General features: G+C 45.6%; 1 long non-coding RNA gene across 1 annotated transcript; it reads left to right on the top strand.

The window, feature by feature from the left end:
• The first annotated feature begins 10,013 nt into the window (after positions 1–10,013).
• Positions 10,014–21,311, top strand: LOC139052548 (uncharacterized). The gene is made up of 5 exons (XR_011509961.1): positions 10,014–10,377; positions 11,285–11,390; positions 12,806–12,923; positions 15,310–15,422; positions 21,188–21,311. It is a non-coding gene; the product is annotated as an uncharacterized lncRNA (long non-coding RNA).
• Positions 21,312–22,866: the final 1,555 nt, after the last annotated feature.

The raw sequence follows: 22,866 nt of genomic DNA, 5'->3' as shown, positions 1-22,866 counted from the left end.
CACCGTATCCGCTGTAAGTCGGGACTGCCAACCGTACAGCGGGGTGCGCGCATTTCGGGACAGCCGAAAGCGCCTTAACTGCCCCCGAGAGTGACTGAATCATTTCAGCGGCGTATTGCAACAGCGTCTGTGCGCCTGCTCCAAAGGGAACCGTTGGCGCGTTAGCGGCGTGGTCGAGCAAGGGTGAACAGTCCTCCAGCTCGATCAGCGGCGCGGTTTCCATAGGGATACCGGCCGCTGCACCGCCAGCCCCAGAGCAAAACGGGCTCCTAGCGGGGTGCGCCTGCTGTCGTTCACAGCCGCCACTTGAGGCAGCTATACGTGAATTGCTAGGCCGCTTGCAGCCAGCGTCGACAAAACAGGTGCGCGCTCGAAGGTTGCGCCACTGGGCACAACCGAATGTACTCCAAAGGAAGACGAATGAGCGAAATTCGTGGCTGCAGCATTGTAATCCCCACAGGGGGCCGTGGCAGACCACTGGTTTTGGCTGCTCATTTGAGGAGCAGCCAGCGGGCAAACGTCGGAGAGGGCTAAGGCCCCGTTTCCGTGCTGCGCTCCGTTGACTCCACAGGGAGCCGATCGAGAGCGCTGCGACATCGCACTGCCTTGCATTCCGAAGGGAGCTGTGGCAGACCACTGGTTTTGGCTGCTCATTTGAGGAGCAGCCAGCGGGCAAACGTCGGAGAGGGCTAAGGCCCCGTTTCCGTGCTGCGCTCCGTTGACTCCACAGGGAGCCGATCGAGAGCGCTGCGACATCGCACTGCCTTGCATTCCGAAGGGAGCTGTGGCAGACGAATGTGCTGGTGTGCACTGTTCGGGGAGGGCTCTGGCCCCGTTCCCAAACAACGCTACTGCTCCACTGGGAGCTGGTACGTAGCGCCTCGTGTTGTCGTCCCCACAGGGGGCTGCGACAGGTGAGGGTGCATAAGTTCGCTGCTCAAGGGGAGCACTGGCCCCGTTATCGAGCAACGCGGCGTCTGCTCGCGGTAACAAAGGGCAAAAGTCCCCTAACAAATGACAAAGGTCACTCGGCCTAGCAGACATAACGCGGCAAGTATAATATGCAAAGGCGTACTAACTCGGCTAAGCACAGACAAAGGCTTAATGAGCCTTTGAATCCGCGTTGGGCGCCAGTGTGGGGTCTTCCGGTCTCACAGGAGTACCGACCACCGCGGGTTCGAGCTTAGCGAGCCACAGGGCCGCGTCAGCCGTCAGCCTCTAGCACCGCTGCGCGCGAGCTCAGGCCACGAGGGGCTACCGAGCGACGCACGCAAAAACACAGTATTGCCCTAAAATGAAGGATACCGTTTATTGTTTCCAACGGCACCCAACACTGCACAAACGCCCGGTCCCGGGACGGCGGGGAACCAAAGGGGTCCCGCACCAAGGGCGAAAAATACAGCTAGGGGCGCCTGTAGCACGTCGCTGCGAGAGCACAGGCTCAAGCTGGGACGCGCCGCTAGGAAAAGTCCCGGCGGCTATGCTACTTGCTCTGGCGATAACCAATGGGCCAACTCGCGAGAGCTCGGGCAATCTCCTTCGGCTTGGGCCTTCGATGAGTGCGGCTCGGCGTGGTACGACCTCGCGCGAGCACTAGGCACCCGTTCTTAGGCTTAGCGTCGGGATAGGAAACAACACGAGGTACGCGCTCCCCGCACGGGCAAAGGCGCCGTGCGTGAGCTCAATCCTAGTCACAAAGGTGTCGGCGGATGAGAGAGAGCATCGTACGTACCGGGTGCTGTCCCAAGGAGAAAGAGAGACCGTACCGTCACGGCAGTAGCCACCAGGGACCACTCCCGTGACGTCACTAGCTCCGCCCTCACCCACGAACCATGGCGAGTGGGGCGCCACCGCTAAAACTGGTTCGGAGCAAGAACGGCATGGCTTAGGATTACAGACATGGGTGAAATTCGCCAGCGCAATGGCGCGTCGAATCCCCCAAATCCCCACAAGTTTAATAGTACGAATGCGCGGGCTATGGCACGTTTCGCGAACTTGGCTACAACCGACGCGATAGTTCGCTACGAATACACAGAGGTGGCCACAACATAGGGTCTCAACCAGACCATGCTGGAAGCTTGCAGAATTCCTGCTACTCGCACTCAAGACAAATGCGTGGGTGCCGTCCAGAAGACAGAATTTTCGAGTTACTAGTTCTTGGCGTTTCAGCTCCTTGGCCTATCTCTTGCGCGTTCTGCCGGCGCAAGCAAAACATTCCCGTGTTATCACTCTTGACAATTCCTCATCGCGTTTTCGACAAGTGTGAGTACCGAAAGAAGGCTTAAAGTGTTGCGGGGACATAAAAATTGCCACAAACTTGTCGCAGTAAGATTCAGTACACGCCAAACTAACTTTGTCACCATGGCTGAGCTGCTTTTCGCTGCGTCACGACAGGCGCGGCGAGTGGGCCTCAGAAGTGACAACAAAGTACGGAAAATAATTAACAATGTTGGGCGTCAGAGAAAGCGCCATGAACTGGTCAGTGCATTAAAGCGCGAAACCGCGCACCATGGCCGAGCGGCTTTTCGCTAACCGCGTCACAGCGCCAGGCGCGTTGTCTGCTCTCGAAAGGTACCCCAAGAAGTAATGAAATTAGTTTCAATAATGTTGGCAGTCTGAGAAAGCGCCAAAACTTGTCGCAGTAAAATTCCGTACACGCAAAACTGCGTCACAGTACCCTGTGCGACTAGCGTGCCCAAAAACTACCGAAATTAGTTAAAATAATATTGGGGCTTATAGGAAGCGTCGCAAACATCTCCCAGTACGATTCATTATTTCAAATTAACTGCTCCACGACGGCCACACTTTTTTTCGTTAACTGCGTCACAAGTATAGCCTAGGTGTCGGCCAGTAAGCCTAATTGCTTGATGTGCGTCACAGACTGTCGAACAAAGTTTCTCACCTTGCCGTAGTCCAATAGTGCAGTGGGGCCATGTCGAAGTTCCGAAGGAACGCAAGAATTCGCCGGGAGGCCACCAAACCAGGATAAATCCCAAAATAGGCAAAAACAGGCAGACGGGTACCCGAACAGTCCAACGCTCAGATGCGCGGCCGGGCTCTCTCGCTTCGGCGGTGTGTCGTCCATACAGTGCGGACACTCCCATAGAGCCCAGCGGCCGAATTGACTGTAGCGCACCAAGCGGATGGTATTAACACCTTCCGGTTTCGGTTTCGGGCGCGCGCGTTTTGAACACCATGTTGGTGCACGCCGCGCCGGCTCCTCCGCTCGGCGCGGCATTCATTTGTTTTTTTCGCTTCTGCTGAACTCCGCGTGGCCTGAGCGTGGAATCCTTTCATTATTTAGTAGAAATCATTGCGAACTACCTTTACAAGACCACGCCGAATCTGTCAGGTGCAATTTCATAAAGAAAACGAAAGACATCTTCTGAAATGATGAAATGTTTATTTTGCTCTATCTATATAAATGCGCGTTCCGGGCTTCTTCTGCATTCATGCAAAGTTGTGGCACCAGGTAAGCAGCAGTCGTTGCCGTACGAAGCTCCATCAGATGCCATCAGCTGAAAGAAAGTAAATTACAAGCATGTATCATTTTGGTATATTGACCTAACAGGAGTATTGCGTGTAGAGGCGAAACGTCCGTAAGTGGCGATTCAGCGGCATTACAGGTAAATTCACTTTTACGTACTTTTCGCAGCAAAGACACCTCTCAAACAATGCCATAAAATCTGAACAGAACATCCCATTTTCAAGCATCCCTCCCTTCCCGGGCATTATTTCCTGCACTTTAAAAGCTCAAATACACGAGTGACTGCGCGTTTCCAAAACAACTTGGCCTCAGTCGACGCGATGGTACGCCAAGTACGCAGAGGTGGCTACAACACAGGCTCAGCCAGACCATGTTACACGCTCGCAGAATGCCTTCTAGTCGCACTCAAGGCAGATTAGTGAGTGCAAAGCCTGTTTTCAGTCGCTCAGATTACATAAATGTCATGTTCTTGAGCTCCTCCGTGTTATCTTTTACGCGTCCTGCCGGCGCATGCAACACTCTCGTGTTATCACTCTCGGCAATCGCTCGTCGCGTTTTCGACAAGGGTGAGTACCGAAATAAGGTATATGTTGTTGCAGGGCCATAAGATGCGTCACAATCTTGTCCCACTAAAATTCAGTACACGCAAAACTAACTCACTATGGCCGGCTTGCTTTTTTGCTAACAGCTTCACAACCCCAGGCGCGGCGAGCATGCCTCAAGATATACCAAAAAGTTACCAAATGAGTTACAATACTTTTTCGGGTCAAGGATTGCGTCACGAACTTCTACCAGTAAGATTCAGTACACGCGAAACTAACTGCGGCACACAGCCGAGCTGCTTTTCGCTAACTGCGCCACTACGCCGAGCGCGGCCGCTGTGTTTGAAAAGTACTCCAAAAAGTAGTGAAATTAGTTACCATTATGTCTGGGGGTCAGAGAAAGCACCAAAACTTGTCACGGTAACATTCAGTACACGAGAAACTCTGTCACACGGCCAAGGTGCTTTTCGTCAGAAAGCCAGATGCGGCGAGCGTGCCCAAAAACTACCGAAATAAGTTATAATTATGCTTGGGCTCAGAACGCGTCGCAAACATCTCCCAGTACGAGTAATTAACTCATTAAGTAGGCTTGGACTGCGGAGCTGTTTTTCGATAACTGCGTTATTATATAGGTTCAGTTTTGTGCAGTAAGCCTAAATGGGCTTGAAGTGCGTCGCAGACTGTCAAACAAAATTCCTCACCTTGCTGTAGTCCAGTAGTGCAGCGGCGTCGTGTCGAAATGCAGACCGAACACAAGAGAACGCCGGTAGCCCAAAAACGGGCTACATCCAAGAGACGGGTCGCCGAGCACGCGCGTTTCACATGCGCAGTGGGCCGCTCACTCCTGCGGCTTGTCTGGCGCATGACGCGTATGCACGCGTCATGCAAGTCTACATGCTTGCTTGTCTGTCATGCTGCATGCTTGTCATACATGCTTCTCTGGCGCTTGGCGCGTATGCACGCGCGTCTGGCGTGCCGCTAGCTTGTTGCTAGGCAGCGCAACAAGAAGAGGTTGCAAAGTATAAGTTCATTGACACGCAAAACATTTTCTCTTTTAGTTGGGAAAAAAAAGTCAAATGTTGTCTTCAAGTTTATTTCACCTTCTTTTTTTCTGATGCCCGCGTCAACTAACGGATAGAGTTGAAACTAGGCGTGACGTGTTTCCTGTTGCCAGTTTTTGAAGAGTGTCCCCTCTTGTTGAATTTCTTTCTCTATGATGTGTCTGACGAATGACGCAAGCATCTAGCTCATCATTCGCCGATTCGCCCGTCGCTAGGCAACGGAAGTAAGCCGCAAAGTAAATTTAATTTATACGCAGATATTTTTACCTTTGCCGCGAAAGCATAAAAAAAATAAAACAATTGCTGTTAACCTCATCTCACATTCTCTTTTTTTTTTTCGATGCTCGCGGCAGCAAACGGTCGGCGTTAATACTATAGCGTGACGTATTTACTGTTTGCAGTTTTTGCCGAATGTCCGCTCCTGTTATATTCCTTTCTCTATGGTGTTGATGCCAGCGACGCGCTAAATCTGCACAATCATTGTGTCATGCATCGCTTCTGTGACCAAGCAAGCTTTCGGCGGCGCACGTTTGCTCCTATATTAACAATGAAACTTTAAACTGTTTGCCCTGAAAAAACGCAATGAATAAAAATCCAAAACGAACTGGCCACAAGGAACTTCCTTTCGGAGCCATACTATTGGTGACCTCATATTAGGCTAGGTGCGGTCAGGTTGACTTTACAAGTTTCTAAGGGTTGACTGATGGGCTAGTTGGTGCATTATCACAGAAAGAGTGGCGCATCAAGTTGTTAGGGTAGTGTGTGTGTGGTTCCTGCTTTGTGTCCCGTCTTGAACCGTTGTTCTTTCTGTGACTTTGCATATGTTTACAGATGTTACAGAACTTTACGCTTTCAAAGAGCGTTTAGTTGAAAAATTCTTGTTCGCGTAGCTTTTACAGAAGCATGTTTAATCAAAATTTCTTCGCTCGGCCGGATAATCTCGAGGACGGGCTCCAAACTGCTCATTTTTTTTAGCCGCCTAAGGTCCATTACTGAAAATTTAATTTATGTAGCTTTGCTAATTACGCACACAACTTCTCAACTTAGCCCGCATCCAGAGGTTGCCAATCTGATCACTCGAATGATGAAATGATGTCACCATACTTGTGTTAGTTTAATAGTTTTGTTTGGTGCAGTTAAAAGCAGCAGGTATATGATGGTGCTGTAGGCTTCTTATAAAGCAAGTAGAAAATTTGGACAGGTTATCTTAGCGCAACTCAACTTCATGAGCTTAAGCACATGTACTCAACCGTGCACTTCTGCCTTTATAACCAATTCTGCTACATTATACAAGAAGCACCTTAGCGCTACGGTACATCACACAAGTTGCGTGAGAACATTGTGCGCGCTCCCCATTAGATTTCTGAGCATTGGTGGCATCAGGCTCGGTTTCCTGGCATCATCAGGGATAAAAACTGCTCTCTGGGGGAAAGCATTGAATACATTTTCAGTACTTGATAACATAGGGATCACTGCGGATATGTACGTTAGAACGAAAAGCACTGAAATATTAGGCTGAAGACTTTGCTGCATATATTTTAGCTGTCTATTGCTAAGATCCAAAGAAAAAATATTGGAATTTTGTGACAAATAATTCTGACATGAAATATGACCTCCGACACAGTACCCGTGGTGCAGCTGGCCCCTGGACTACAGGGCTACATTAAACCACGAAATACTGGTTTGCTGAATACCAGTAATTAGAAAGTGTTTAGCTCTTCAACTTTTGGTATGTCGGCGCCGCTGTGAAGTCTTCGGGGCCCTTTTCACCACGAGCACTATGTTTCAGCTAATACTCAAAGCAACTGTACACTCTTCTTTCTGCTGGGGGTGGTGGTGAACTTTTTTAGCGTCTAACCACTGTTCCAAAGTTATCGGTTAGCTCAAGACGCGCCTGCATGTGTTTTTAATATCCAGTATGTTGTCACAGATTCAATAGCGAAAGAGCGTTATCGTATCCGATTGCGCGCGGGAAGCGAATACCCTATTGAAAAATTTGTGTGAGAAATAGAACGAGATGTATGCATGTCGCACAGATTTGACGAGAAATAGAACGAGATGGATGCATGTCGCACAGATTTGACGAGAAAAGAACGATATGAAATGCATATTGAACGAACTCGCAGAGAAAACGGGCGAGATCTGTGTGATGCGCTACGCAGACATTTACGAAGTGCACGAGATTTATGCGATGTGCGATATGAATGCATAGAGCTTGAGTGACATGTGTGCGATGAGTTGTGTAGACCTGACGAGATTATGTATGACGTGTGTGAGGTGGCATGTGATGTGTACGCACTGTAGTCGTATGAGCAACTTGATCTTTGAAGATGACTGAATTGTATAAAAAGTGTGTGCACTTAAGTCGTAGTGCATACAAAAGCTCATTAATGACAGTCAGATTTATGAGCTGTTCGTAGTAAATGCAAGAGTGTGATCAATGTGCTGTATGATCACATTGAATCATTCTGACACATATATACCAGCATAAACTACAGAGCAAATAAGACGTTCAGAGCTCAACTTCTGGAATTTCATCCCCATCAAAGCTGGTGTCGGTACTTTTGATGCAATGATTTTCACTTGGGGACATATTCTCGGATGAACACTTATGGCGATACTACTGCCTTTGCATGACGCATTCCTCGACCAGCCAGTAAGCACTGGATAGCACAATGATATTGTCAAAAGCTATCAGCAGAGTTTGAATCCCTAGTACAGAGAGTAGATCTGCCTAAGATTTTATTGCAATATAGGAGTCAGGTACCATAAAAGTTTCATAATAAAATGTTACATGTTTGTTTGTGCACGCAATAAAATAATCTGGCAATGTGATTATAGCACTTTGGAGATGCTTCAAACAAGGACGAGTTGGCAAAGTTTATTGCAAGCAGTTTGATCAGTGATAAATTATGTATGCACTTTGTCACATCCTAATAATATTGCTTGCATCAGATATATCAGTCAGAGGTAGTATAAGGGCGAACTTGAACCTGCATATTTTCCAAATAGCCAAGTGCGTCAATCACAATAGTGTCAAATACAAATCTGCTAAGAGCATGTTAGTGCCTGTTTATGTCCAATTGTAGAAGGCAAGCGTGCGATTGGCCATGCATGCCCACATATAAAAATAAAAAGCAGAACCACAAGACAGTATAAATAGGTTGGTGAACAGATAGCCAAAATAGCAGTCAAAATCCATCGCACTTTGTCACAAATAAATTAAAAATATTGTAATTAAATAACAATCTCTAAAAATGTCATGTGATCAATTGTGGTAATGATCACAGTTACTGCTGTGAAAAATTATTTGCACTAAGTGTTTCACAACTTGCTGAGAGGGCTTGACCTAGTAAAAAATCCTCATATGTGCACAGCAGTGGCAAAAAACGAGATGAGCGTCGCATCTTGGTGACCATTATCTCCCTACATACTACACAAAACTGAATTTGAAATTAAAGGAGAAATAACAAAGCAGTTCGTGTGCCAATGATGGTTAAGCGCACTGCAATGCCTTGCCATGCGTTGAAAGCTGACCTCCAAGCAACCAAAATGTAAGTGACCCTACATTGAAGCAGCGTCTCTAAATGACGAACGTGTATCGCATCCTGGCATTCGCAGACGCAGTCACCAAATGAAAAACACCTTTGCAAATCGCAATAACGACGAATGTCACACGCGTGCGCACACAGACAGAATGCGAGCAGTTTCCGAAAGCACTCGCGAAAGACTGTACGGACGTTCCTACGCGTTCCACGCATATCAGAAGCGCGCGCGCGCGCGCACACACATACACACATACACACGCACACACACGCACGCACAAAAGGCGAGCAGTTTCCGGAAGCACTCGACAAAGACGGCACGGACGTTTTTACAAAAAAGCAAATCCCACCGGCGTGGCACCATTTCCCGATGCACAAACAGCACCACTCATTAACAGTACACATCCGTAGAACGGCGCACAAGCCGGAACAAAGCGCACACCACTCGACGCCAAATCCGTCGTCGATTACGCCGCTGAGAAACGAACACCTTCTAACATTCACAAACCAAACGACGATGTGCTGCGAACTTCAAACAGATTTTACGGCCCTGTCCGGTTGATAGGGCTGCTCCACAGGCTGTCCTCACTGTTGAAAGCAATGTCAGCAAAGTTGTTGAAAAAGGCCGCCTAAAACACGCAAAAACATGGAAATAATACGCCTCTACTACCCACGCTACTCATGCGATCACAGTTACCGGAACCACAGACGGCGAAGTAAACAAACGACGTCATTTCCCTTCATTTCGGACCGAAGTAGTTTCTCAGTTGCGCGAGTCTTCCTTTCGAGCAGGGCGCGACTTGTTCCGGGGACTGTGAGGGCGCTGCGGTCGAGCTCTGCACCAAGTGAGCGGCGCTGCTCTGCTGACATGTGCACGTTACTTGCGGGTGTTTGCGCTTCTTGTGCTGTAGCCGATTTTATTTTCTCATTGCGTGTGCCTTGTAACTGTCCTCGGGCACGTGGCTGGCGGTCGAGGTCTTTTGCGTCCGGTCCAAGTTTTGCGCTCATGGAGACGCCAGTACCGGCGACGTGTGGGTCACCAAGCGTTAACATTGCGTGTGCACTTTGGTTTGTAGGCCCACCTTTTTTTCCATCTCACTTTCTTCGGACGTGCACTCTCAGGTATGGTGTCTGTAGAATATTATACTTCAGCTTAAACAACAACAGAAAGAAATAACGGCTGCTTTATTCAGCGAGCACCATGTAAATGCCGAGTGCCGCGACTAACAACCATAACTGTGCCAGGCTATAGCAGACGACGCTCGGATGCTTGGCGCGGAGGTCGATGGCAGTGCTGCGGTGGCGGGAACGGCAGCGGGCTGCATGGTGCGCATAGCCGAGGAATTGGGATACTTAAAGAGGACTATAGGCCATCGCTCCATAGGCGTTGTTGCGGCGGGCAGCCGATGTGGTGCTGATCGTTTGATCATATTTACGCGGTGCTTAGAGAACATGTGCTCCTTTTTTTTGTGTGAATTAACGATCACTAAGCCCTGGGGCCTGTGCAACGCTATTAGCTCGCTGTATGTTTCTTGCGGTGCGCCGTTGTTGATTATCGTAGTGCGGTCAATTCGCGCTTCTTTGTCTCGCCGCTCCCGCATCGGGTCACAGTGCACGGAAGAATGTGTTGATAGTTGTGCTGTCGCGTGCTGTAGTTCACCGCAATTCAACACTACGCTGGACGGACTGTTGGTGCAGTCGATGCGGCGTGAACGGACACAAAGGAGCGCTCGCCTCAGACGGTAAGTCCGGCGCCTTGCGCCTTCTTATGGTTCATGTAGTGTACAGTGCTCACGGAATGAAACGCGTCAATTTAGGGCTTAGTAATGCGCATATATTCGTTTTCACCGGCTGTAGTTCGTGTCACATCGACGTAATTTTGGTGCGTACACGTACATCGGAGTCCTCGTCACCTTTGGTCACCAAATTCCTTGCGACATGACAGGGTCCTCTCGCGTACTTTGCACGTTTGCAAGGCTTTACTAAATGCTCCGTGTCGCGTTTCATTCCGTGAGCACTGTACCTTGTCATGCGCAGCAGAAGATGATTAGTACAGCTACAAGAACAATAACAGTGATTTCCTAATGTTCGTTCGATATCGGAGTGCACATTTAGCAAAAAGTTTCACGAAAATTACCCCGAGGTTAATGTTCTAAGTGCTTCATCTATTGTTTATTTTCTTTTTGTTATGAAGTATGCTAGCGCCGGGTCATCGCTTCGTCTGAACGGGCAAAAAAATTCAAGCAGGAAATGTCACTGCTTCTATACGTAATTTCTCAGCAAGAAATCGTATAGACAATTCTAGAAGTACGTTGATGTGTTGCGCAAATGTTTTCACAGCTAACGTTAACGCGCGACGGCATCCAAATGATCTGACTCGTGAGAAGATTTTAGCTTGGATGCAAACTTTGATGCTTATAGGTTGTCGCCAAGGCAACCTGTATTTCTTGTGTTTAGTGTTTGTTTTCGTGCCTTTGACACGTTGAATAACCGCCTGTGATGTAAGAATGAAATATTTAATTTCTCTAAGCGGATGCAGCTTCATGTAGCTGGCTGTACGAGAGCTTTCCCCAATTTGACGCGATGTTGTCAAATCACAAGTTTGCAGTTTCAGCAGTGATTACAATAAACTGAACATTTATTGTTTAGGGATGTCACAATTTCCTGAGACGGAGGCATCTCTGCACCACATAGGCTGCGGCACTATGCAGCTTGAACAGCACGACAAAGCATCTGATCTGCCTGCTTTGACAAGGTACGTACTAAACGGTCACAGCCATTTATGTGTTCTAGGGTCTGTTCGTGTATTTGGCACCTGTCAACTTTTCTGAGTCTCTCATGCAATTTATAAATTCTTGCTATTCTACAATTTTACTAATGTTCCATTAAGTAATGAGAACGAAGTTTTATTAGTGAAGATGTTCTAAAGCTGCTGAGAAATGGGGTGGCATAGGATTGCGAAAATGCACGTAAAAAATAGTCCTGGCGCTTTGCTTTCTTAATTGCTAGCAATGAAAAATCCCTAATAAAATTAGCAAAGGGACACATGCTTTAGGTAAGTTCATTAAGATACGTTCCAGAAGCAGGCTAAGTTTGCAGCAACAAAAGCACTGAGAAAAACTCACTGATCTAAAAACATGTTAGTTTCTGCTTTTCCAAGTGTGCTGCTTGTGTACAGTGTGTCAAGGTAAATAATGGTTAATAATGTATGCATAGAAAAGTGTGGATGCTGAGAGAAAGCTTTAGGAAAGTGCGTGCTGTCTTTGCAACACAGGATTTCTGTCTAGAATTTTTGTAAAATATGAAGTGCACAGGCTGGCAAACAATGTTCAACACTTTTGCTTTAGATTTTAATGTAGCCAGTTCATTATGTGTCCCTAGTATAGCTTAGCGTCAAGCTTCAAGCTGATCTCTGATGTCACATCAGTTGCAGGATGCAATAACGTGGTATCACATACTGCTTGTTACGCATGTCAGTAAACCTGGTGCAGTTGTCACAGGTGAGAGTATAACTGAAAGCTGCGCATTCTTTGCCCTTCTGCACATGATGTGGGATAGAGTTTGAACTATGCTATAGTGGCACCATCTCCCTCACCTTCTCTTCCTCATTATTCTGTCAACTTGCAATAATATGCACAACTTCTAGAGGCTTGATTATGGTGTTGTCTGCTGAACTTGGCTGATGTGAATTTCAGTAGTTTGGGGTACCCTCAAAGCTATGCTGTACTTTTCATGCATTTTAAAATGGTCAGTTTGACATATGTGATTGGCTGTGGCATTCTGAGAGAAACAAGGCCTCTTGTGAATAATGCATATATGCATTATTAGCATTTTCTAATACTCTTTCAAGAAGCAGCCTACAGGCTGCTCCCCGAAGAAGTGACCACCTTTGCTTACGCTACGTGGCAGTCTGGTCCAGTTTACTTAACCTGTCTGCTATCTATGCACGAAAACGAGGAGAGAAGCGAAAAAAGGGACCTTCGATTTATGTTTTTGCACAGATGGCTCATACATTGCACTTTTCTTATCTCGCATGCTTTGTTAACTCAAAGCTTTCTATGGGCGAATATCATTTCATTCCTATTTATACCTAATAAGAATTACTTAGTTCACAGTGTCACTTTTTATATTATACTTTTGTGAGACTAAGCTCACTTGTTTTAATGCAAGTGTGGCTGGGCCTGCAGAAAGAGTAAGCAGACTACTGTGTTGCTGATCAGTGCTGATCTCCACGTCCGAGCTGGTCCCACAACATCCAGGCACCACTGTGCTTTGCTTCATTGACAAGGTAATATGATATAGACACCTTGCACCTCAGTATCAGTTTTGAGAAATATGCTAAGACACAAGGGTTGGCCTTGGTGATAAATACACTCGTGTTCTTTTTTTTAAGCGTTCTTCTTGCAGTGTTCCTCATGTACATGTTTTCAGAGGATGCTTAAATGCAAACTGCCATGGAACTTGTTTATGCCTTAAAGTAGCACTCTTTCACCAAGAAAAAAGCCTTATTTAATGCACAATTCATAAGAAAGGTGAGGAGGTGACAGGACATAACAGTCTAACAGCCATCCAATTTTACTGCTTGCAGAGCAATATAAAGTGAGAGGTGAAAGGGCAAGAACAGATAAATCCACAATGTATGTTGCTCACACAACTGCGAAAAGAAGCATGGCTACTATGACACTTGTTTTACAATGATAAATAAGCAGTCTTGCTATCTGATAATCCACTGGAGGGCGAGCCAATTCGCAGATTCTCTGTAACACATGTAAGGAAAGGCTCACAAATCTTGCCAGCCCTATGCTCGTAACACATTGCCACAGTTGCATAGTTTTCAAACAAAATAATGCAAGTGAGCTTTGCACCACCAAATGACCTGAGCATTCAGTTGACATGGTTGCAGATCCAGTCATTTATACATTGGCCTGTTTTGTTGACGTGGTGTCTACTGCACGACAGTGGTATTTAATATCCATCAACACCCCTGTGCTCGACATACTCTTTCTTGCATGCTTTTTTTTCACAGGTAGTGGAAGATTACTTGATTCCAGAACAATTTGGCTTGTTCTGCACATGATAGTGAACTTTCCAGTCTTATATTAAGCATGGAATTGGGTAGGAAGATGTGGTATTTTTTATAGTGCCCTGTTGCATTCAGATTGTGCAGAGGCTTCAAGCTTGTATTGACAAAAATTGGGATGAAGCCATAAGAGGAGAATTGTAAAAGTGTAACGAAAGCCTCCTGATAGATATGCTGAGTTGTGCTGCTGTGGACACTTATTGGTTATCCCTACTGGGTAACGCTGTTAAAGTTATGGATGCTTTGACACTGTAGGGCCTACAAGGTGGCTAGCATTACGGAACACATTAAAACAACTGTAGGGATGCATGTTGTGCTATTGTATCATAATTGGCCCACAAAGTGACCACCTTTGCTTACACTATGTGGCAATCTGGTCCAGTTTACTTAACCTGACTGCCATCTATGCATGAGGAGGAGAAGGGACTAAAAAATGAAGGGACCTTTGATTAATGTTCTTGTACAGATGGCCCATACATTGCATTTTTCTTATCTTGCAGGCTTTGTTACTTAAAGCTTTCTACGGGCGAATATCAGCATTTCATACCTAATAAGTATTGCTTTGTTCACAGTGTCACTTTCTATATTTACCGTATTTACTCTCATAATGATCGCACTCACGTAATGATCGCAGCCCTGAATTTTGTCGTCCAAATTCGATTTTTTTTATTTCCTGTGTAATGATTGCACCCCTAACTTGCTGCAGCGATATGTCATGTGCCAAGTCTAGCTATTAATGATCGCGCTTACCATCTGTCGAATGCTACGCGAACAACTCTTCAAGATAAACCAAGTGGTCTGCACGCACCAAACATTTTTAAGCAGATGCTCGTTTTCATTCCTTTCATTACTTTCCGCACTTCCATGACAAAAAAGCTACAACCAAAATTGCCTTTATTATGTGTAGGCTTTGTAATGGTTGTGGTCAACAGCAACAAAAAAGATGCCTTTCGATTCTTCTCATCTGCACTCGTGGGCACGCAACAAATCACGAGCGGCAACAATAGCAGCCACGTTTATACTGATACGTTAGAAGTGTACCCTATCCATACGCCGACACTTGTAACACAGCTAAGATATTTGCCCACCCTTAGCACAAACGTGCTGTATTAGGATAGTAGTGAAGACAAATGCCGCAGTTTCTGCAGCATGCCCGCCGTGTCTTTCTATGTCACTGGCAGCTAAGCGTGCCCATCTGTTTCTGCCCCCTCATAGTGGACATGGCGACGTTATTGCCACAAACTTACCGATATTAACGATATTATTCATTACTGATATGGAAGAAACTTTCAATGCAAGTAATGTACTCGAGAGAAAAAAAATCGCGTTTGGCGCATTTGGTGTTTTCAGCTTGCTATGCTGGCCGCCACTTTTGTTTCGGTGTCCCGCACTACATACAGTGGCAGCCACTTATTTCTTGACCTATTGCCATCCCGCAGCAAACGCGGGATGAAAAAAATTCTTTTTGCGGGAAATTTAACCGGCATAATGATCACACACCTGAATTTGTGACCATTTTTTTTACAAGAAAATGCGATCATTATGTGAGTAAATACAGTACTTTGTGGCACCAAGCTCACTTGTTTTATTGCAGGTGTGGCTGGGCCTGCAGAAAAGCTGTAAGGAGACTGCAGTGTTGCTGATCAGTGCTGATCTCCACGTCCGAGCTGGTCCCACAACATCCAGGCACCACTGTGCTTTCACAAGGTAATATGTTGTGGACACCTTGCACCTCAGTACCAATTTTGAGTTTGACTTGATAAATATTTAAGAAGACACAAGGTTTGGCCTTGGGGATAAATACACTCGTGTTCTTTTTTTTGAAGTGCTCTTTCTGCAGTGTTCCTCATGTACATGTTTTCAGAGGATGGTTACACTCCTTAAATGCAAACTCCCTTGGAGCTTGTTTAGGCCTCAAACTAGAATTGTTTCACCAAGAAAAAATCCTGATTTAATGCACAATTCATAAGGAAGGTAAGGAGGTGACAGGCAGTGTCTAACTATCCAGTTTGACTGCTTGCCCAGCAATATCAAGCGAGAAGCGAAAGGGCAATGCTAACAGATAAATCGGCAATGCATGTTGCTTGCACAACTGCGAATGCGACACATGGCATGGCTACTATGAATGCTGATATGACGATAAAAATATTGTAGTTTTTACATTAGCCGGTAAGCTTATTAATATTTTGCACCAGCAAACAACCAGTTTGGTAGCTGTAGTTGTTGCACTGCTTCAGGAGTAAGATATTCTTTTTAATGAAAATTGAGTAGTGCTGCGGTTAGCGAAGCTATTTCTGCCTGTACAATAAATTAGGCATTTTTAAAGAGGCGGCATATAACAATTGTGTTGCTGTGCCACATAATTAGTAAAGTGAGGGGAGGTTTAAGTAAGCAAAAGAGGAAGATTAACCTTGTCGTACAAACAGATCCTTGTCTCAGCTGTCGTCACTGTGATGCAACGGCTCCCAGATAACTGGGGGGGGGGGGGGGGCTAAAATTAGCCTTAAAAAACTGACGCAATAATACAAAAAGCCATTGAAGAGTGTGGTTGCACCTATGTTTGACCAGTGCAGTATCGGGAGCAGGGCCAGACAGCAGCTGAAATGTTATGTAATAGAAGCTGGTCATATTGAGTGCTCTAACATGCTAACAAAAACTGTCATTTAGTTTCTATAGTGGTATTAAAGGTGCATTAATCTTTCCTATAAACAATTCTGCACTGGCATCTATGCAGTGTTTTCCATCTGCATATTCCGCAGTGCGGTAGCAAAAAGCTGTGAAATCTGTGTATTCACTTGCATGAGCTGGTTATGCTTCATGAATACTTTGTTTAGCGCAAAACGGCACACACAAGACGACAGGACAAGGCGCTACTCTCAACTGACATCATTTTATTGCGTCACTCCTTTATAGACCGCTCAAACCAGAGGAACATGCGCAGTGAGCACAATGCGGTGAAGCCACCACCAACATCCGATCCAAAGAGCGCACTCATGTGACAGAATCCAAAAAACCAAATTCAGTGCTTTACTAGGTTAAGGAAGGCACACTAATGCACTGTGACTCCAGTGACTTAATGAAAAATGCTTCCGATAACTCTCGGGCGGTGGTGTCACGGCTCTTTTTCAAAATCGTGGTATCACGAAACATGGGTTTGCATTTGCATGTTTTACAATGCTGAGCCAAATGGGAACCTGTGCCTGTTGGTATGGATCGCTCATGTTCTCTAAGGCGCTCGTTAACACAGCGGCCTGGCTGCCCTACATACACTTTGCCACATGACAAGGGAATCTTATAAACGACACTGACGCTGCATTCTACAAACTTCACATAGTTCTTTTCACAATCAGGTTTTTTACTTATTTTAGAAATACGGCTGCACGACATTGACAGTTTCTGAGGAGCGGAAAACACTACCGGAATTCGGTATTTAGTGGCGACATTCTTTAGATTGTGAGCCACTCTGTGGCAATACGGCACAACTTCAGGCCTCTTCTTTTGTGTCATGCAGTTACTTTTGTGCCGCTTCCCTTTCAGTTTCTGAAGCAATACCTCCGAGACTGACGTCACCACCACACTTGGGTAACCAGCAGCCTGCAGCCTATTTAACTGTGCAATGAAACTCATGTTCGCAGAGTGATGACAAGATTGCATTAAGGAAGATTCTAAACACATCAAAGCAATGGCGCGTTTCACAGTCTGAGTGCGCAGACGCGTAAGGTAAAAGTTCCTTACGTGCGCGTGGCGAGTACATCTGACAGGCGTGGCCTGTTTGTAAGGATAGCTTCAAATCTAAAAACTGGAGTTTACCGTCCCTAGATAGCTCATGTGTGAAAGTTAAACCTTTGCCATTGTCATTGAAAAGTGTTAAAATATCAGCTACCGTCACGGAGCATTCGTTGTTAGTCTGTTTTATCACAACAAGAAAATCGTCAACATATCTAACAATTTGAACCGAGTCATTGTTTAAGGCACTCTTAAGAGCGCGGTCGACAAAAGATAAAAAAATATTACAAAGAGCAGGCGCCACACATGAACCAATACACACACCATTTTTCTGGATAAAAAGGTTATTTTCGAACAGGATAAAAGTTGCACTTAAATAAAATTCAAGAAGGGACATGAAACTTTCCGAAGATAACCCGGTGGCATTGCAAAAATCTACCTCGCCACTTTCTTCGATGCACATCATCACACTGCGAAATAGCTCATCATGCGGTATAGAATCGTAAAGATCTTCGACGTCAACAGAAAAAATGTTGGCTAATGAATGGTTGTCTTCCAGAAAGGAAACAACATCGAAAGAATCCTTTATGCCATAAGGATCGTCAATAGTTAAATGATTAAACTGTTTTTGCAAAAAGCGGCTAACCAAAACCTGCCAACAGTTGTTTTCACTGACTATTGTACGGAAAGGCACATCCAGTTTGTGCGTTTTTGCAGTGAAAAAACCTCTCAAGCAAGTAGCTTACATTGTTTTACATCTTTCACAATCTTGGTGAGGCCTATGACACAGACACACAAATATCAGGGCCCACTGATATTTGTTTCCTGATCCTGCTGTTCTGGTCAGTCACATAGCTTTTGCTGTGTGCCGTGCAAGGATGCTTACGTTCTGCATGAAGAATGGACATGTTCCTCAAGATGTGGCGAGTCTCTTCGGGAACGTCAGGCCTTCCGTCGGTCACGTGCGGCGAATGTGTCGGATTCTTCGTTCTGAAATTTGGGGGCAGGTACGCCTTCTGTACGACTGGTTGAGAGCTGTGTGCTACTCGCGCGATGCACCTATTGTGGCCTAGAAGAAGTTTCGTTTCTACAGACTTCTATCAACTTGGACTACAGAATTCTGGTGGACACAGCTGCTGCTACTCCTCCGGTCCAGACTACCGTGCAGAAAGGAAAAAACGCAACCGGTCACCGCTGGTTTCCAGGTACTCGGTGACGTCAGGCTTCCTGACGAAGTTGCTGCATTGCTAAAGAATGGGCCGAAGTACAGCACGGAACCAAGAATTCCTGCACATGAGCTACTGGCTTTGAACAGGCGCATCGCAAGGAAAGCAGAACTAGAGGACCAGGAGTGGTGCCTCCTCGATAGGGTGTACAACCTTCGTAGGACCGCCACTGGGAGCGCGCCACCTTCGACAGCTGTGATCAAAAGGACAGTATCTTTCTTTAGAGACAATGAACTGCGGCTGTTACTGAGTGACAAAGAGGGCGGGTTTGTGATAGCTCCGTCTGCTGTCTTCAACAAAAAAGCCATTGAGGCTGTCAACAAACACTTCATTCTGGCAAATGAGAAAGCTCAGAAGGTAAAACGCAAAGCCATTTCTTTGTTGGAAAATATAGGCCTCACCAAGATTGTGAAAGATGGTAAACAATGTAAGGTACTTGCTTTAGATGTTTTTTTTTCACTGCAAGAACACACAAACCGGATGTGCCTTTCCGTACAATAGTCAGTGAAAACAACTATTGGCAGGTTTTGGTTAGCCGCTTTTTGCAAAAACAGTTGAAGCATTTAACTATTGATGATCCTTATGGCATAAAGGATTCTTTCGATGTTGTTTCCTTTCTGGAAGACAACCATTCAGTAGCCGACATTTTTTCTGTTGATGTCGAAGATCTTTACTATTCAATACCGCATGATGAGCTATTTCGCAGTGTGATGACGTGCATCGAAGAAAGTGGCGAGGTAGATTTTTGCAATGCCACCGGGTTGTCTTCAGAAGGTTTCATGTCCCTTCTTGAATTTTATTTAAGTGCAACTTTTATCCTGTTCGAAAATAACCTTTTTATCCAGAAAAATGGTGTGTGTATTGGTTCATGTGTGGCGCCTGCTCTTTGTAATATTTTTTTATCTTTTGTCGACCGCACTCTTAAGAGTGCCTTAAACAATGACTCGGTTCAAATTTTTAGATATGTTGACGATTTTCTTGTTGTGATAAAACAGACCAACAACGAATGCTCCGTGACGGTAGCTGATATTTTAACACTTTTCAATGACAATGGCAAAGGTTTAACTTTCACACATGAGCTATCTAGGGACGGTAAACTCCAGTTTTTAGATTTGCAGCTATCCTTACAAACAGGCCACGCCTGTCGGATCTACTCGCCACGCGCACGTAAGGAACTTTTACCTTATGCGTCTGCGCACTCAAAGACTGTGAAACGCGCCATTGCTTTGATGTGTTTAGAATCTTCCTTAATGCAATCTTGTCACCACTCTGCGAACATGAGTTTCATTGCACAGTTAAATAGGCTGCAGACTGCTGGTTACCCAAGTGTGGTGGTAACATCAGTCTCGGAAGTATTGCTTCAGAAACTGAAAGGGAAGCGGCACAAAAGTAACTGCATCACACAAAAGAAGAGGCCTGAAGTTGTGCCGTATTGCCACAGACTGGCTCACAATCTAAATAATGTCGCCACTAAATACCGAATTCCGGTAGTGTTTTCCGCTCCTCACAAACTGTCAATGTTGTGCTGCCGTATTTCTAAAATAAGTAAAAAACCTGATTGTGAAAAGAACTATGTGAAGTTTGTAGAATGCAGCGTCGGTGTCGTTTATATAAGATTCCCTTGTCATGTGGCAAAGTGTATGTAGGGCAGTCAGGCCGCTGTGTTAACGAGCGCCTTAGAGAACATAAGCCATACATGATCCATAGCAACAGGCAAATGTTCCCATTTGGCTCAGCATTGTAAAACGTCCAAATGCAAACCCATGTTTTCTGATACCACGATCTTGAAAAAGAGCCGTGACACCACCGCCCGAGAGTTATCGGAAGCATTTTTCATTAAGTCATTGGAGTGGCAGTGCAGTAGTGTGCTTTCCTTAACTTTGTACAGCGCTGAATTTGGTTTTTTGGATTCTGTCACATGAGTGCGCTCTTTGGATCGGATGTTGTTGGTGGCTGCACCGCATGGTGCTCACTGCGCATGTTCCTTTGGTTCGAGCGGTCTATAAAGGAGTGACGCAATAAAATGCTGTCAGTTCAGAGTAGCGCCTTGTCCTGTCGTCTTTCTTGTGTGTGTCGTTTCGCGCTAAACAAAGTATTCATGGATTCGCACCAACTAGCCCGCCAACGCATTGTGCTGGTTATACTTGTTCATTTAATGTAAAATACTTGTGGAAAAGTATTAGACTATTTCAGTGGTCTTGTATTGCAATTCTGCAGCCATTTCTATTCTTTGTGAAACACGAACATTTAACAGAGACGAGAACAAGACAATGCGAGGACGAGCACTTGCTTTCAACTGCTGTGGTTAATCTTGAAATATCAATTTACGTAGGTAGAAAACTCATGAGCCTCCGTGTTCTCTTTTTCCTGTTTCTCTGTGAGATGTTCACGCTTTACACACAATATCATGCAAGAACCAGCCAACTCAGTTATGCAGTGGAGCTACCTATTGTGCATGTCAGTTCCAATGGCTTGTTGTAATCTAACAGGGCCGGCTGCTTTGTTTACATTTTTGTGCAGATGCATACGAGCACTGTTTCAAAAACGCCGAACACTGTGGATACGGAGGCAAGGAGGCTGAAGGACCTGAACAAGCACCTGGCCACGATGCTTCGGAATACAAAATAAAGATGGTTTGTGTTAATTGTGGGCCCTAAAAAGTGTCCTCTTTGTCTCTGAGCTGGCACATCGGCCGACTCACGTGATCGAAATTAATCGCTGCAATGTTGGCAGAATGTGTTACTGTGTGGAACTTCACCAAAAATATTGCATGAACAAAAGAACTCATTCAACACAAATGCGAACACTTGTAGAATGCAGCTAAACAAGAATGGTGTCATTTTGCATAGCTGAATGAGAACATTTTCATGTAGCATACACAAACGAGAACGATATCGTTTCGCATTGCCGTGCGAGAACTATCTCGTCAAGCACAGCTATGCGAGAATAATCTCGTTTAATATACCCACACGAGAACGATCTCGCTCATTGACGATGTCCACTCGTACACATGTGATGTACGACGTCGTCGAGTCTACGGAGCAATAATAGCGTACAGAAGTTCTCGTGAAATTCTCATACATATTTTTTCAATAGGGTACTGGCGGACATTCTCCACCACGTATGAGCGCCCGAGTTTGGCTGCAATGTAGGAGCATTCAAATTTGATGAAGCGATGCCTTGATCCCTAGATTATATTCACAGGAAGCACTACTTTGCCCGCAGCCATCATTCTGCTTTGAGTGTTTAATTTTTCTTCAGCGCAAGCTCAGCTTATAATGAGCTATATTCATGACTCACTCTTTTGCAACTGCCTTGTTCTTCACATCACTAAAACTTGGCAGTATAGACGTGCTACATCTTCATTGAGTGAATACCGGGAAATAGACTTGGACTTTTGTGGCGTGTGCGTTTACACATTTACCGCAACAATTTATTTTCATAACTTACTTGTTTATTCAGGAGACTATAAAAGACAGCAACCTTATATTATAGGAGGTCTTAATAATAAAGAAAATTTTTATGCCTCTTAGTCGGCTTTCACCTCATGGTAAGAAATTCCAATATAGATATCCCTATGACACATAAAAGCCTATCCGCTTGGCAACATTTCATCTGAGTTCCCCCTTTGCGAGCTGATACCGACTTGAAGGTGGTTTGTATCGTGGGCCGTTGACATATGTCCAACCATCAAACAAGGGGTTATTCCGAATGTTCAATTTCAGGATGGCATGTTACTGCACTGCCTTTCACTTCCGTACGCAAAACCGCATAAGACGAAAGTGCTGCGTGAAGAGCGTCGTTAGTCCAAATCCACGAGCTACCGTAAGTCAACTCGCCTATATCGCTGTCATTTAGGCTTATATAAGAAATGTATCTTATCTAAGAAATGTATCTTAGGAATGTGGCTTCATCCCTGTGACCAGAACCGATAACGCACTCCCTCACCAGAGCAGGATTGGCCACCCTGCCGCAGTACTTGGCCACAGCCTCCTATATGAACGCAACAATCAAACCCCGGCCCTCAGTCCCCAGCAGCTGCGAAGCAACTGACTATGGCGGCGGTAAGACCTGCGACGCAGCAGAGGACGCTAAGAATTCCTGGCTCCGGACAGGCCGCCATTGGAATATGAACCTGGCAACGTTTAACGCTAGAACGTTATCTAGCGAGGCGGGTCTAGCAGTGCTATTGGAGGAAT

The sequence above is a fragment of the Dermacentor albipictus genome, unplaced genomic scaffold, assembly GCF_038994185.2.
Source record: "Dermacentor albipictus isolate Rhodes 1998 colony unplaced genomic scaffold, USDA_Dalb.pri_finalv2 scaffold_26, whole genome shotgun sequence".
Lineage (NCBI taxonomy): Eukaryota > Metazoa > Arthropoda > Arachnida > Ixodida > Ixodidae > Dermacentor > Dermacentor albipictus.
The sequence above is the reverse complement of the archived record's forward strand: the minus strand, read 5'-3'. Positions and strand labels throughout refer to the sequence as shown.